The following is an 18,243-nucleotide window of genomic DNA, read 5'->3' as shown; positions in this document are numbered from 1 at the left end:
GCTTTTGGTGACTCTAAAGATTTCTGAATTTCAGTGCTAAAAAATTGTATCCTCCACAGCATGGCCCAAGAGAATTGGACACAAAGCAAACTATTCAATATGTAAAATCAAACAATCAGTTATTTTCATTTCAGCACTGTTAAAGCAGGAACACACAGTGGCCGGCTCTGCTCACAAAACTCTCCCAGGCCTGAGAGAGTGAATGACCATTATTTTGGCCTCCTTTGCCCATCAGGGACAGGCATTTGAGGCCACCTGAGGACTACAGGATGATGGAGTCTGAGCCTCCTCTAAGCAACATTAGCTTTAATTACACATCTACTTCTCCCTGGAACAAAGGTGCTCATAAAAGCACCCTGAGCTCCTCCCCTTCTCGTAGAAATTACATCACAACAGTGATTTGCAGACCAATTACTGGTGTCACAAAAGAACAAACTTTATATCAGAACAGAAATCAAACTTTCATGGCATATTTACTATTTTTTATTACCAGAACAATGTATAATAGGGAACCAAAATAAAAAAAAGTATTCTGAAGGCTAAACATTTAGACACACCCTAAAATAAAACACACCTAAAGCCTGGAGGTAGTAGCATCATTTGAAAATAGATGGAGGTTAAAAGCAGCCTTCCCCAGTAGCTGCCAAATACAGATCTAAGGAAGAAAGGATGCACCATGCTTGGTGCATCCAAGTTTTATGCTTGGAGTCCAGTTCCAGCAAAACAAAACTGAGAAAAAAAATCGCACCCTGGGCTACCAAGAACCCTGTGTTAAACTCATGGCCTAGCCCACATCAGTCTGCAGGAATAAAGGACATTTTAATGATCCAGCTGAATAGCACTTTACCTGCTGCTAAGGCCGTGTGCACAACAGCTTTACAGCACTCTTTGTGTTGACTTTTTAATGTCAACCCTGAAATATTCAACTGGAGTTCAGTCTTTAAGACTTGAGATCATTCAGGCCAGAGTGAAATTTCAGAGAATAGAGATAAATGACTGGAAACACTGAGGGCAGGAAGAGGTAATTAAGTTGTTGCAATCCAACAAGTCCATATAGTCCTGAAATGGTTATATTATGAAGAACAGAAGGATGCCCTATTTGCTGACAGTTCAATTCCCAATAGTCAGATGCCAAGCTAAGTGCAGGAAAAGGCTGAAGAAAAGATCACAACTTAGCTGTGCTTGTAACACCCAGTCAGTGCTAAAATACAGGTTTACATCTGCAATAGGTGTTAATGCTCTTGGGTTTTTATACATGGATGACAAAGCCACACAAAAAACCCAGAAGTACCTTCAGTTTATCTGCTCTCTTCTCTTTTGCCTCTACAATCATAACTTTCTGAGTCTCTTTAAAATATGACTATCCAGTAGTCCAGTATAGAATCACACAATCACCAGGTTGGAAGAGATCTTTAAGGTCATCGAGTCCAACCCATGCCCCGACACCTCAATTAACCATGGCACTGAGTGCCACATCCAGGCTCATTTTAAATGCATCCAGGGATGGTGACTCACCACCTCCCCAGGTAGGCCATTCCAGAACTTTATCATTCATTCTGTGAAAAACTTTCCTTAATATCCAACCTAAATTTCCCTTGGTGCAGCTTGAGACCGTGTCCTCTGGTTTGGTCAGCTGTTGCCTGGGAGCAGAGGCCAACCCAACCTGACCACAACTATCCTTTCAGGGATCTGTAGAGAGTGATACAGGCACTCCTTTTCTCCAGGCTGAGCACCCCCAGCTCCCTCAGGGGTTCCTCACAGGGTTTGTGTTCCCAGCCCCTCTCCAACCTCGTTGCCCCCTCTGGATGCTCTCGAGTGTCCCAAGGTCCTTCCCAGCCTGAGGGGCCAGAATGGGCACAGCACTCGAGGTGTGGCCTCAGCAGTGCTGAGCACAGAGGAAGGATGATCTCCCTGCTCCTGCTGGCCACACCATTCCTGATCCAGGCCAGGAGCCATTGGCCTTCTTGGCCACCAGGGCACTCTGCTGGCTCAAGTTCAGTTGGCTGTTGACCAGTGCCCCCAGGTCCCTTTCTGCCAGGGCACTGTCCAGCCACTCTGTCCCCAGCCTGTAGTGCTGCAGAGGGATGTTGGAGCCAAAATGCAGGACTGGGCACTTGGGCTTACTAAACTTCATTTTATTGGACTCTGCCCATCCCTCCAACTGTTCCAGGTCTCCCTGCAGAGCCCTTCTCCCTTCCAAAAGATGGACACAGCTCCCAGCTTAGTGTCATCTGCAGATTTACTAATGAAATACTCAGTCCCCTCATCCATGTCATCAATGAAGCCATTGGCCCCAGCTCAGAGCCCTGAGGGACACCCCTGGTGCCTGACTGCCAGCTGGATGCAGCACAGCTCACCACCACTGTCTGAGCTGCCCATCCAGCCAGGTCTGAACCCCGCACAGAGTGCTCCTGTCCAAGCTGCACAAGTACAGAAAAGCAAAATATATTCAATGCCTTTATCTTCCTTTGCATTAAACAACTACGTCTATTATCATTTGATCCCCATGGTTGGCTTTTCCCATGAAAAGCGGGACCAGACGATCCTTGAGGTTGCTTCTAACACACTATTTTATGATTCTAAGACATTCAAAAAAATCTCTTTGTCTCTCCAGAAGTTCTATATAACAGCTCTTCCATGAAGCTAACATTTCCTCAAGTTCCTTCCTCTTTGAAGATGGAGAAGTTGAGGGGAAGTTGATACCTCTTGAACCTGCTTGAACTTCCAAAGTCCCATCACCTCAGCAGTGCACACAGCCTCAAGAGCTTTGGGGTGCACAGCAGCCAGATGTTCAGCTGGGTGAACTAACTTCTCATAGCATCTGACACTGCCTTTCATTCTGAATTATTTTATTTTTCTTTCATGCTCTATCAGCTGCAACCGGAATATTAAAAAAAAAAAAAAGAAAAAAGGAAAGAAAAGCCGAAACACAATGGGCAGTTTTCCCTTCAGGTTCAAATTACTTTGCCTCTTAATTAAAGGCAAAGTGCAGAATTCCACAAAAGTGCCACTTTTTAAGGGCACTGTCTAGTTAGCATTGAATAGAAGCAAGGCCATAAATTTACTGTTCCACTCCTGTTTCTGGGAGGATCTTTCTTGTCTGTGTTCCCTGAGGCAGCAGGGTCAGCTCAAAGCCCAAAGCAGAGCATCCCCACCATGGCTCAGGCATGGCCAGGGCAGGCTCAGCCCCAGCTTAATCCCCAGAGATTTCTCTCAGGCACCCACAAAACCCAACAGAACATTTTGCTGTCTGTGCCAGGGGTAGCAAAGGCCTCCTGTTCTGCTCATGTTTTCCAAGTAGTTTGTGTTGAATATTTAGGGGGGTTTAATGTCAATAGAGTTTCAATTAAACCCAAAGAGCACAGCAGCCAACCTGAGGGCACATATATTAAATCCTGAGGTACTGAGCAAGATCTCTAGAGAAATACCTTGTGGAATTAATTTATAACACTATTGTGTTTTTCTGAATAATATCGCCTGTTACATATAAGGCACCTATTTAAGTATTTTCCCTTTTCTCCAACCTCCAGAAAATAAAGTTTGAAAAGCATTCTTCTCTTTAAAAGCTCTTTTTGGTGTTTTATATTACATATGCGGCCTGAATTTCTCCTACAATTACTCAGATAATTTATCTACCAAAAGTGTAAAACAGATAATTTCCCAGCTATGGAAATACCAGTATTCCACTTCAATACGTGCTGTTATTTCCTTGCCTACTAAAAAAAGCAGCTGAAACCATTATCTACCTGTTACAAAGAAATTTCAACTTTCTAAAAAGCTTAGATAAGTAAAACTGCCATTCTCAAAGGTCTACTTGAAAGCAAGTAAGGTACATCTTATATTTAAAGGTGAAGTTTCTTCTTCCACCCTAAGGGCTTTATATTCTCATCTTGATGTATTAATTAAAGCACATTTGTGGTGAATTTTTAATTATCTCCCTAATAAATGGTATCACAAGGAATAAAATGGTCTCTTCACAAGTCTCTCTAGACTCCCCTGTGCCTTAGAAACAGCACTCATGGCAGCAGAGGAAGAATGCAAATTGCTGGGAGGCCTGTGAATGCTGATGGGCAGGGACCAGATGGCTGTCTTGCACTCTTTCTTCATCAAAGAGCTCTGCAAAATTCTGCAGCTCCACTTGGCCACACAAAAAGATACAAGTCTCCTTCGTTTCCTTCTGAAATACAGATATTTCCTTCCACTGAAAATCAGATCAAAGGAGGAAGGGGTTTTTGTGAAGCTGATTCCAATGTGCTTTTCTCTGGATCAATTTTTGCTCCATCCTCCCAGGCGGAGAGGGAAAGTACAAGGGATGAGGATGTGGATGAGGACATTTGGGGTGTTTCCACTCCCCAGTGCTGTCACCTTTTGTTTGGAGAGCAAAGCAAACCAGTCTCCATGGAGGGGCAGCCCCGGAGCCACAACAGCCCCACATGGTCCCTGGGGTGTCACCTCCAGAAACCCGTGGCTGACAGTGAGGCATCGTGACTGCCACCAAACTCCAGCCAAGCACAGGCACGCTCACCAAGCAGGTCCAAAGGAAGGGAAGAATGGCCACAGAAAACCACAGAAAAAATTGCAATTTGCTGTACAACGTCAGCCAGGCACTCCCTTGGGAAGGGACATGACTTCTGCCTGTGAGGTATCAGCACAGAGCAGGTGGGAAATGGGACATTCACTGTTCAAATGGCAGAGAGTGCTGCTTTTTTACCCCTACCTATGTACACACAAGCACAAAATGCAGGGAAATATTTGATTCTTGTGTTTCTTTGCAGGAGCTTTTTCACAGAAGACACCCCAGGCCCTGCCAGACAAAGTGTACAGACACATCTTTATCAAAGAGTGACACAGGTACACAGCCTCAGCACAAGGAATTACACTCTCCCCTTTCAGAAGGAGCTAATAAACACCTCTGGGGGAGGTGACTGTTGCCTGCCTTGCTTTTTATCACCCACCTATCCCTCCTGCAGAATGCCAGTGGTCAAATCCAGCCAACATTTCCAACCTGCTGTTAGAGCATTGAAGGAGTGGAGGTAAGTATTACTAATTCCCTCAGAGCTGAGGCCATAAATCCATGCTGTTGTAAATGCTGGCAGTCAATTGGTATCATGCAGTTAAAATCCTGTTTGCTGTTTCCAAAACAGAATCTAGCCCAGCCTCAGTACCTCTGGCCTGTTGCCAGACACTTTAAATACAGGGGGAAATATTGGAATTCATTACTGCTATACAGAATCCTTCATCGATTAACAGGGAACATATGACTATTTCTTTAACCACAGTCTAGCTGGTCTAATCAATTTTGTCCACCTTTAGTTAAGAAAGCTATTTCAGCTATGCAGAGCAGCAATCTGGAGTAGCATTTTTAAAATGCACATGCAAAACAAGACCTTAAAGCCACAGCATTACACAGAAGAGCATCCATGGACTGCAGAGCAGGACCACAGCATTAATTGACTATTGCACATAGTTATTTGTGAAATGGAGCTTCCTGTGTTTATTGTGCAGTGTTTGAAGGTCTAACAAGCTATGGATAATTGGGAAGAAACAGGATCTCCTGATCTGTGAGACACTGAGAAGTTTCTTGTATACACGTTGAGGAAATTCATGAGCAGGCATGTAAATAACCCTTTCAGGATATTTAATAATTAACATCCCCATGGCATTTTCCTGTTCAGCTAAAAATTGTAACTAAGTATGCTTTAGCAATTCTGTGTTTTCCAACCTGCTGTCTCTTAGATTCAAAGACTTCAGGAGTTCTGCAAGACTTCTGCACTCACCAGTTTAGAAGCTACTACTCATTCAAGATGCTAAGCAGAAAAAAGTCAATAGGAATTGTATACATTATGTATTGTCATTACATGCTGGCATGATTCCCTTGCAGAACAGATTAGGCTGCATCTTCAACATGTTGGTTTGCTAATAAAGCATATTAATTTGTCTATGACAGTTATTGCCTTGAACCACCACAAATTAAGGATGAAATAAAGTATTTTATTTTTAACATTTTCATTTATATGCTCATCTGTTGAAGTACAGGCATTATTTTCATGCAGGTTATGATGTGGGTGAATCAGATTCACTTGCTTGTAAAGTCTTAGTAGCTTGTAATTAAATTTCGTATTTTATATGTAACACAGGGCAGAGATTTATGGTGTGTGCGCTGCCCTGGCATGTGTGCAGCTTCCCTTGCAGACCTGCACAGCACAGCCACTACAAACCTCTCTTTTTACACTTAATTTTCCAAGTCATGGCTGATTAGCATTGGCCTCCAGAGCAGGAGCAGAGCCAGGCTCAGGGGATGCCTGACACAGGTGTGCTGAGCCATCCATTCTGACACCCTGGCTCACACACACACACACAGAGGAGGAGCCCAGCACTGCTGGGTTTGGGTTCTGGCCATGGAGACCCCACAGCTGCTCCCAGGGCTGGGCTCCAAAGGCCCCTTGGCCAGAGCAGGTAACAGGCACAGGAACACCACAATAAAAATTCAGAGCATCTATCACAGCTCCAACTGCAAACCTCCCTGGGCAGGGAGGCAGAGCACAGCCCTCCAGTCTGAGCAGCCAGCAGCCAGAATTTCCATCAGCTTTATTCCTGCACAGAGCAGGAGATGCCACAGGGATGGGGACACATCCTCAGAGCTGCATTCTGCTCACAGCTCCTGCTCCCAGAAAGTCTGGGGCAGAGCTCCTCATCTGCATATTCGTGTCTCATTTGTGCCCAGCTGGAGCAGGAGCATTCTTCCAGCAGGTAGAGGAGGGAGGTCACAGGTGCACAGAGCCAACCACAGCAGCTCCTGCCAGTGGAAAACCAGCTGTGGCCATGGAGTGACACCAGAGCTCCCCCTCCACAGGGACACTGGCTGTGCCTGGAAGCAAAGCAGGGGTGGCTTCGTGCAGAGGGCTGTGCTGCCATCTGCAAAGCAGTAGGTAGTGCTCAGGGTAGAGTTCAAATGAAATAGAAATCTGTGACACTTTAGAGTAAAATAGCACAGACAGCTGGAGCCAAAGTCACAGAGTGTCGCTAGGGAAGTATTCTGGAGAAAGGTTATTCCTTTCTAAATCACACTGCAAACAGAAATGTCTGGAAGCTTCTGAAGGCAGAGAAGCCTGCAGATCACAGACCTTTTCCCTCCCTAAAGATCCCTGTGAGGTATCAGGAACTCCTCCAGCTTTCTCATAGAACAGTCTTGTCTCAAAGAAATCCCACTCTGGGTGAGCCCTTCTCTCCCTTGACAGCAAATCAGGGACTCTAAGTACCTGTGGCCAACCTGTGGTCTCTGCTTCCTTCTGGTCCCTTCAGCTGATCTCAGAGCAGCCAAGATTTAGCTCCTAGGCAATTGATATTTCCACTCTGACATGAAACACATCAGAAATTACACCATTAGCAATCTCTTGCACTCATCACCCATTCAAGTGTCAACCTTTTGACAGCTGAATTGTCAAGGTTGTATCAATAAGTGACATTAATAAGTTTTTTCATTAATTCTTAGTGGATCCACTGGTTGCTAGGCAAACTTTTTATTACAGGATTGCATGAGATTAAGAGTTGTAAAAAGGCATATTAAATGGCAAAGTTGTCCCCCTTCCCCAGAGCAGTTTAACAAAAGGCCATTTACAAAATCAAGATGAAATAGTGTAGAAATTACCGGGGCTTTGATGAGGGGAAAATGTTTTGAGTTATCCACCATTTGGCTGAGTTTTACACAGCAAACTATTTATCAGAAACTTTGAAACAGTGATTTCTTCCTGAAAATTCAACATAGCAAAACATGGATATCTGCCAGTTTCCATCTGAATTCCTTCAGATCCCTGAATATCAGCACAGCTGCATCAGCACCTGAGGGAATACTTGGGAAGTAAGGCACTATTCACAGGAATCTGTCCCCTGGTCTGACTAATATTTACTCTGGGATACACTTAATATATTAACATTCACTCTCAGACATGTCTTCATTTTCTGGGTAGACCTAAACTCACCTGAATAGCTGCACTGTCTGAATGGTGCCTTCATCCCAGAATTCCCATTTTTACAGGATGTGCAGCTACAGCTTTATGTCCTTAAAGGGCCTCTGTCAAGCAGCAAAAGATAAAACAAAGACCTGTAATTAAGTGTTGTTCACCTCAACCCCTGTGCTCCAGCAGCCCCAGAGAACAGCCCCTCTCCCTTTTTGCCTGGATTTAGGACCTCCAGCCTTCCCCAACCTCCCTCTTGCTCCTCACTACCCTCTAGACCCAGCAGAGGAACATCATCTCCTTTTCTTCAAAAAGGAGATTAAAGGATCAAAAACCTCTGAGCACCTCTCACCAGGAGGCTTGGCTGCCACCCTGAAATATTCCCTTTCTTTTAAGTGCAGGAAGGTTAATAATCCTTTCCCATTAAGCCTGTGCCACCCAGGAGCCCCAGCCCAGCCTGCCATGGCCAGGATGCCCCACTGCACAGATTTTCTGCCCACTCTGTGCTCTGGAAAGCTCACTTACAACCTATCTAAAATATTTAATGAGTGCTTGAAACAGGCACCAACGTTTAGTTTGTCTCCTGAAAAACAAGGGGGAAAACATATGGGTAATATGCAGCCTGTTTTGCAAAACAATAACGAAGCATCTGGTAACTTCTCCAGGAAAAGAAATGGAAGCTGAGGGGGTATTTTGCAAAACTTGGAAGCATGCATGGGATGGTGTGCTGTTATCCAGCATGTGTCTAAACACACACAGTCTCCCAGCACAGCTTGAGAGGAGATATTTGGTGTATTCATTGTAAATCTCTGGCAAGCACAGCACACGGCCACTCTGTTGCTGGCAGCAGGCACGGGAGGCAGCCCAGGCAGGAGGTGTGCCCAAAAATGCAGAGCCATGGCTTGTGACAGAGCCATGGGCAGATCACACCTTCACTGTGCCACAGCCAGCAGAGCAAACCCCACACAGGCCAATAGATTTTTGCCAGCTGGGGTGATACAGCTATGCTAAAATTCAGCTTTTCCCTTCATCTAAAGTTTAGTATCAAGTCTAATTCTATCTCCTGCTATGACATATAAGCAAATTCTGTTTGTGTGATTGAAATCTAAGGCATCAAAAGTATGCCTTCCAGATATCCCTTTAATGGCATTACTACACTCCCATAACCATGCATGAAATGCCAATGTAACAAGAGTACATATAATGCACTACATAATGCTCACACCCACGGATTGGGGAGTGTGTGTTGAGCCACAATATCAGCCTCTACAACAGAGCCAGGCTTTGCCTCAGCAGTGGAAGAAAAGAACTCTAATTAGAGACCTGCAAGAGAATTGAAACCCAAGTTGTTATGAAAGGCAATAAAAAGGATCAATGCTGAGGGAGGGAAGGGCATGCAAGTAGAATACACTCAGCAAGGACATGATCAAAGGCAGGACAAATAGGCTGCAAACACTCTGTAATGTGCAAACACCTCCAAGGTGTGCAGAGGATCTGAGCAGCATCCTCCTCACAGCAGGAGGCTGCAGGCACATTTGGCGTGGCCTAATTTGCCAACAGATCACAGCCAACTAATAAAGGCATTCCTCAAAGCCAGGCACGCTCTGCTGGGCTGGCCAGGCAGTGAAATGAGAGAGCTGCTCTCCTTACAGCAGGCAGCAGCCACCCCTGGCTCTGCTGCACCTCCAGCATGCAGGGAACACAGGGCTGGGACACGCTGGGTGTGCAGGAGCCCATGGGGACACTGAGCAGCCCCACACTGGGGTGTGCAGGAGCACATGGAGGGGGGGACACTGAGAAGCCCCACACTGGGATGTGCAGGAGCCCATGGAGGGGACACTCAGCAGCCCCACCCTGGGGTGTGCAGGAACCCCTGAGGGGACACTGAGCAGCCCCACACTGGGGTGTGCAGGAGTTTCAGCAGCCCCAGGCTCACCTTGGGGTGGGAAGGGCCAGCAGCAGGTCCCATCTCAAGCCCCGGCTGATGTCCCATCTCAGGTCCCATCTCAGGCCCCAGCTCAGATCCCAGTTCAGGTCCCAGCTCACACCAAGGCCAGGGCAGTGCTGGGAGGGGGCTCTGCCCACCCCCAGCTCACACTCCTGCCCTGGGATAATCAGGCTGCCAGGCCAAGCCCTACATCCCACTGATCCCAGCGAGTACCTCAGAGGCCCATGTAAACCCCCATCTCAGCTGAAGAAATATTTTCTTTTAGGTGCAGCTCATTTCCCAAAACAATCCTCAGAAACACCGAGCCTTGGATGCTCTTCCTCAAAGCAACAACCCAGGCCCAGATTCCCTTTTTGTTCAGGAAATTCCACGGGGGAATGGCACAAGGGAACAGCCAAGCTGCAGAGCTCCAGGGGGTTCAGGTGACCTCCAGCCCCAGCTGTCAGGCAGCTTTACCTGTCCCTGCATGTCTCCAGCAAGAGCAAAGCAGCCCAGTGGCTCAGGAGGGTCCCACACCATTCCCAGCTGGACCTCATGTCACTCTCTGTCCCTGAGCCTGTTTGATCTCTCTGCACCCATCACTGCAGACAGAGCCTTGGGCTCTGAATACTCATGTCCTTTGAAAATTAGAAGGAGGGGAAGGTGGCAGTTTTAAAAATTTCAGCCTTAACCCAAACCAGTCTTCTGTACAGTGCCTAAGCATGCAGAGTTCCAAGGAAGAATTAATTATTAATATCTTAATGTAATGAGAGCTGCGGTTTTCATTCTCCTCACAGCTGTCAGGGAAGCACAGATGCAGCAACACCTTGTGTAATTGGAACCTTTATTTTACAAACAGTGCACTGGGCTGTGTTTTATCTCCTCTGATCCCTGTGTAATACAAGCACGGCTCACCAATCAAGGCTCCTTCCCCTTTGTTTGCCCTTCAGATGCTGCAGAGAGCCTCTTCTGTGCCCTGCTCTGTGAGAGTGGTGTGACACAGCTGCAGCACAGAGAGCTTCTGTCCTGGCTTTAGGTATCCCCAAAGTGCCAGCTGGCAGCACATTCCAGCCTGGCCAGGTGCTGTTCTCCAAAAGATGCCATTGTGTACCAACAATTAACAAATCTATCAACAGATTTCCTTTGTGCTCCTTGGTACACAGAATTTAAACACACTGCAGAAGGGTAGCAGTGTCTGGGTGGCAAACAGAAACACATTTAGCTGCCAGAGCTGAGACAGGAACACAGCAGAACAGCTCTGCTGAGCCTCAGAGGGATGGGAGCACACACAGATCATGATCCTGGGGAAAATCCTGCAGCCACAGCCAGGACAGAGCCCATCCATGGGGACATTTGCAACTGCAGAGCATCAGCTGCAGTGGAAACCTTGTCAAGTCCTAACCAGTTATGGCACTTCAAAGGGACATTTCTGGTGTGAGCATTTCAAGCTCAACCCTCCTGCTGTTTCTGGGGAGGTGCCTGAAGGAAGAAGGAGCTCATTTTGCCTGGGCAACTACAAAATTTCACAAATATTTTACTTTTCTACTTTTTCCAGGATACTTTTTTAAGGAGGCAAAGATAAAAACAGCAGTTATCAATTTTCATGATAACCTGCCTGATTTTGTGATCACTTTATAAGTTCATGCCCGTTGAGTATAAATATGGATTGGATAAAAAGCCAAGAAAATAGTGTGGATGATGTGAGGAGGGAATACTGTTAATGATCTGTATCAGGCTTTGCAGGTGAGCTGAGTAACTGCAACAGGAACACCAGGATTACCTGAGTAGGGCTTTGGCTTCAGACAGGAGAGAAGCAAAGGCTGAGCTTGGATACAACCACCTGGAGAATGGGCTTGTTTGAAAGGGAAGGAAAAGCAAAAAGGATTTGGGTAAGTGAGCAGCAGAATGTGTGTCCAAATATTACAACCTCTCCCCAGCCTTAGCATCACGTCCTGGGCACAGAAACACCTTCCTTATTTTAGGAATAGGGGAAAAGGATGTATAAGCACAATTAGAAAACTAATTAAAGCAGATATCAAATTATGAAGGTAATTTACCTTGAGTAAGCCTGCAATCAAAGATCAGGGCAGTTTTGGAGGTCTCTTTTCCTCAGGGAGTCACAGCTGGATCTCACTGCTGGATCTGGCCCAAGTGAACATCTCTACTGCCCTGAACTGTGGCCACTTTTCTCACCAGCCAGCATGGCAGAACAAGCAGGATTTATATTTTCTCTGCCAGGGAATCCCTACAGGTGGGTGAATTTACCTGCCCTGGGCTGGCTGCCCTTCTATGGGAGCCCACAATGTGAGACCCCCCTGCAGTGCAGCCAGGCAGGCTCACTGTGCCTCTGCCCTGGCTCTGTGCCCTCCTGATCCCCTTCCCTCTGTCCTTTCAAAGAGCTGCAGGGAAGTCCAGCAGCAAGGAGATAAGGAGGCTTTGGATCAGGGTCTGCATTCCCTAGCAAGTCCCAGGAGCTCAGAAGCTTTCAGCTGTATCCTATTCACATCTTTTCCTTGTCAGACATACCTTGATGAGAACAGGGTCTGACAGGAGGGGAGGAAGAAGGAAATTACATGAGCAAAACAAAAGTTTAATGAAATTCCTTCTGCAAATGAGCAGATCAGGTCTTGGTTGTTGCTTTTCTTTCTGGCACATTCTGGAGAGTTCTTTCAGGAATTCTCTGCTAAATGAAGCTCAGAGGGCAGGTTAAGGGTTCCTTTTTCAGAGGAGTGGCAAAAGTCTGATCTCTTGTTTCAGTCCCACTGTCTCATGCCATTTGCACCAACGTGAGCACTGGCAGGGGAAGCACTGAATGTTTCTTTTCAGGGCTCTGAAATGAAAGCACCAGGGCCATGGCTGAATTATGCAGGATGAAAGCACACTTCCACCCAGAGCCAGCCTCCCTGGGGTGCAGTCCTGGGCTGCCTCAGCAACTCTCTCAGCATCACAAAATGCCAGCTGACTGATACTGCTAGTGCTCCTCAGGCCTCTCATCAATCACAGCCCAAGCCTTTCCCAGGGAGTCACTCAGGGAAACAAAGCCATTCCTCCTGCTCATCCTGCTCTGGAGACTTGCAGTGCTTCCATCATTCTGAGTTAGACAGGTGCTTTGTTCCTCTCCTCTCACCACTTCTAGGTACAAACTGCTTTTGATTTAGCATCCAGATTAAATCTTTACCCCATCTCAGTTTTCTAATTGGGAAAAGGCCTGAGGCAAATTCAAGGAAAATTGTCCCTGATTCCTTCTCTCAAAGTAAAGCTGTGACATTTCAGAAGTACACAGGGGATGTTGAGAGTGAGGTGCTTTCAACACTGCCTGGAGAAGAAAGGCCATGAGGTCCTGATGAGAACACAAAGTGATGCCACACTGAGCTGCTCTGCTTTGGTCCAAGGTTCCTGGGCAGAACAAACTGAAGATATTTCTTACAGGGGGGACAGTAGATCAAGTCCAGATATTTTACCTGCAGGCAGAACATCACCCTGACTTTCCTGGAGTGCTTAAACAGATCAAGACAAACTCCAGAAGCCAAATACAGTTAAAACAGGTTAGATCTTCTAAGAAATAAAATACAAATTACTGGACTAGAACAGGCCTCCACATCCCATGAACAAGAACAATACTTATGCTCACTTTCTGACAACTTACTTGCAATATGTGCAACCTGACACAGTGCAAGGCCACTTTGAAAGGTGCTGAAATAGTAATTCAAATTCATAATCTGATTGCCCACATGGAAATGTTACCTTATCTGAAGGTATCCCTTTCAGACACTTCAGCTATGAAATTCTGGAGAGCAAATTATCCACAAACTCTCAAAGGTACAAAATTAATAAGCATTACCTCAATTTCTTCTGAAAACAAAATTATGTCTGATTTTCTCTCAGTATTTCTACCAGCTGAAAAACTTTGCTTCTTCTTTTTTTTATGCTGAATAAAAAATAAATAAATAAATAAGTTTTGAGGGGCATAAAAAAGGAAGCAGCAAAGTTTTAAAGAAATTGTGAACTTCCTTGAAAGCTGGAGAGAAAAGGAAAGAAGTGAATCTTTCAACTCCAAAATGCAAGGTATACAGCAAATCCCCAGCATTTAAACCAGTGAGGACTACATCATTTTGCAATCAAGATTACTGCATTGACAGCTTTATTTCTCAAGTTTTAACTTAATAACATTTAGAAAAGGTTTCAGAAAGTATTCATTTACAGGGAGGTTTATTTTACCTCTGAGGTACTTGATTATTTATTTGGGTTTTGGGCTGTTTTTATTTTAGCTAATAGAAGAATGACAGCGATAGTTTAAAAAAATTCTTTAGTTATAGCTGCAATAGAGAAAAACTCTCTCTGGATACCATTTAATTTCTGTAACAGAGTTATTTCTGAATTCCAGACTCCAAAAACTATCAATTTAATGCATTAGATGGATTTGCATGCACTTAAATTCATGCCTTAAAATGGTAACAAGTGTGCTCACACAAAACTAACACTCAGTCACTCATGGCCATTTAACTGACCCTCTCTAAGGGCTAGTGGTGCTTTCCCAGGCTGGGGAAGTGATTTACTTGAGTGATTCTGCACAGGGGGAGCTTCAGCTCCAAGTTCTGCCTTCCTTGCCCTGCTTTAACACCTCACCAAAACTTCTGGGGGAGCAGTTCCTCCTCTGAGAGGTGGAACACTCTGTGGGAACACAGGGCTGCTCACTTCCACTTAGCTGTGGGAAACCCAACACAGGGATTTCCCAATCAATCAGCCAGAGTTCACTGGGGTTCTTTAGAGAGGCCTTGAGCATGGAATGGGACAGCTCCAGCAGCATCCTGAAGGACACAGATTGCAGGAGATCTGTGCCTGTGCTTTGGGAGGAGACTGTACATGCAGCCACATGGATGGATGGATGGATGGATGGATGGATGGATGGATGGATGGATGGATGGATGGATGGATGGGGATGGATGGATGGATGATGGATGGATGGATGGATGGATGGATGGATGGATGGATGGATGGATGGATGGATGGGGGATGGATGAGGATGGATGGGATGGATGGATGGATGGATGATGGATGGATGGATGATGATGATGCATGGATGGATGGATGATGGATGGATGGATGGATGGATGATGGATGGATGGATGGATGGATGGATGGATGGATGGATGGATGGATGATGGATGGATGGATGGATGGATGGATGGATGGATGGGTGGATGGATGATGGATGGATGGATGGATGGATGATGGATGGGGATGGATGGATGGATGGATGGATGGATGGATGGATGGATGGATGGATGGATGGATGGATGATGGATGGATGGATGGGGTGCACTGCCCAGTGCAATTCCAGGGACCTGGGCAGCTTCCAGGGAGCAGGCACAGCCATCCTGGTGTTCTCAGCAGGGGCCTGTGCACCACATCTTTTGTGCCCACCCATCCCCAGGGACAGCTTTCCTAAGCCTGTGTTCTAGTCTCAGCTGTAATATCAACAATAATCATTCCAGGGGGAAAAAAATGAAGGATTAAAGCTTTTCTATACTTTTTAAGAAGGTCTGAGTAATGACATGAATTAAATTTGCTAAATGAGTTGAGAGTTATAGTTCTCTGCAGTGAAGCAGAGAAATGTGAGTCTGTGGAAACAGCAGGACCTGTAATGGATAGGAATTCAAATGGAGAAATTGTTGGGATGGTGTTGGCATTGGAGAAAACAGTTTAAAAATTCCTTTATACCTCTTTCTCTAAAACTGAGATTATACTTGATCTTAAATGTAAAAAATCATATTTTGTTCAAGAGTAAAACTAAAACCAGCATATTTCTTAAAAAAATAAATTTAGATTTACCGTCAAATTGTGGTTCACAATCCCTCCCATCAAATCCTGACAATAATTTTTGTTGTCAGTAGCAGCAATAAATGATTGCCCATCTTAGCTGTAGAGGACATGCAGTTTATATGATCCAAAGAATTGCCAGTAACATACACAAAAATAAGGAAAAAGCATTATCCAGATTACTAGAGCAGCAACCTGCTATAACAGGCTTATATAGTATAACCTGTAGAAATATTCATTTATCTCTTTGCTTAATGCAATGCCTAGTACATGAAAATGGTACTTTGTACCATCTTATTTACTGCAGGCAAGAAGGTTAATGCAGGAGAACATATTAAAGGTCATTTTCATTCTTTGAAATAATTAAGTGTAGCACTTGCAGAATCCTTTTAGGGAGATTTGCAACAGAAAATGCTTTTAAATAACTCCATGGGTAACTGCATTACATAAATCCTCAGACAGTGGAGGCTGGACAAAGAACTTGGAATAAAACAGCAGCCCCCATTTGAGAGTCTCAGGCGTCTTGAGTTTGCAGACCAGCAGTGCCCACTGCACACCCTCTTGTGCATTGACCCTTTTGTAGCCCCAACAGGAACATTTATATGTGCTTACAACTAGAGTAATTCAAGATCTCCATATTGGAACAAACCTTCTAGTAGACTGGAAGTATCATACATTCTTCTCTATCATTTAACCTGATCTCTCAAGGGCTCCAAAGATACTGAGGCCATTAAAGGAAGTTCAATAAACAAGAGCAGGAATCAAGCTGAAAGCCTCATAATGCTGGACCCAGAAACTCCTCTTGGAGCAGAAAGAACTGTCAGACCTCAGCAGCCAGCATTGGAGAAGCTGGATCTGCAGCCAGAGAGGACGAGCCAGGCAAGGCCAGCACTGCTTGCATGGCTGGAACCCCATTTCCTGCCTCTCTTTGGGGGCAGTGTTTTTGTTAGATGGAGAGCTTTTAAGAAATCATTTTTAATACTCTTTGTTCAGTGTCCTCTCCTCTTGAGGTATCACAGCTAAAATGCCCAAAGCTGGTGCTACTGACAGAGGTGCACAGAGAAGCAGAGACGAGGCTCCTGTGTTTTAGTTGTAGCACACATGGCAGGAATCACTGAGCTCCCACGTGCAGGAAGCACAGGAGAGGCAGGCATGTCTCCCTAAATTAGGTCATAAGAGGAGCAATGGGATGTGTCAGAATGATGAGGTGGAGAGGCTCCAGCTGTGAAACATTTTGGTGGTCTCTGTTAGCGCTGGCAGCCACAGGGACAGTGCTGTGCCTGAATTACACCAGGAGACATTCCCAAAGCAGTGACAAGCTCATAAACACACAAATCTGCTCCCCAGGTCCAGTGAAACCCTTCAGCTGCCCCCAGGGACAGCGTGAACCCCAGCAAAGCCCTGCTAGTGCTCACTGGGCATCACCTCCCAGCAAAGAGTGAGCTACAAACAGCCCATGGAGAGCAGGCAGGGATGAGATTCTGCTTGGGAAATCTTCTCTTTTTGTTAATTTATCACTTTTCAGCCTCAGCAATCACTTGCTTATGCATAAAAGCCATGAAACCTGTAGGAGCGTTGGGGGAGTAGCATGGTCGGGACAGACAGAGACGAGAGATCTCTGGAGCCAGGGCTTGGAACTTGTGATTTATTGCAAAGGGCCTGGGTGCAGGGCCCTGCTGGGATTTGGGGTTTATTGCAAAGGGCCTGGGTGCAGGGCCCTGCTGGGATTTGGGGTTTATTGCACAGGGCCTGGCTGCAGGCCCTGGGATTTGGGGTTTATTGCACAGGGCCTGGCTGCAGGGCCCTGCATGGATTTGGGGTTTATTGCACAGGGCCTGGGTGCAGGGCCCTGCATGGATTTGGGGTTTATTGCAAAGGGCCTGGGTGCAGGGCCCCGCTGGGATTTGGGGTTTATTGCAGAGGGCCTGGGTGCAGGGCCCCGCTGGGATTTGGGGTTTATTGCAAAGGGCCTGGGTGCAGGGCCCTGCTGGGATTTGGGGTTTATTGCAAAGGGCCTGGGTGCAGGGCCCCGCTGGGATTTGGGGTTTATTGCAGAGGGCCTGGGTGCAGGGCCCCGCTGGGATTTGGGGTTTATTGCAAAGGGCCTGGGTGCAGGGCCCCGCTGGGATTTGGGGTTTATTGCAGAGGGCCTGGGTGCAGGGCCCTGCTGGGATTTGGGGTTTATTGCAAAGGGCCTGGGTGCAGGGCCCTGCTGGGAGCTGCAGCCACAGCTCAGAGCAGGCCCAAGAGAAGAGAGGGGTAGAGGGGAAGAGAGCAAAAGCATAAGAGAGTAAAAAGGGTAAGAGAGTAAAAGGCAAGAGCTAAGAGAGTGAGGTTCCCGTTACAGTACAATAAATCTTCTGTGTTGAATATTCTGATTCGCACTAACTAATCTAGTACAAGATACAAATCCTATAGCATTTACTTACAGCCTATAAGAATCACTACATTACCATACTGTGTTACATTTTAAACCCTAAAAATTCCTCTTCGGGCCCCTTCTGCCAAGCTGTAGGGTCTGCTCTGACCCTTGGGCCTGTC

This window comes from Zonotrichia leucophrys, chromosome 11, assembly GCF_028769735.1.
Source record: "Zonotrichia leucophrys gambelii isolate GWCS_2022_RI chromosome 11, RI_Zleu_2.0, whole genome shotgun sequence".
Lineage (NCBI taxonomy): Eukaryota > Metazoa > Chordata > Aves > Passeriformes > Passerellidae > Zonotrichia > Zonotrichia leucophrys.
This window is presented reverse-complemented; position numbering follows the sequence as displayed.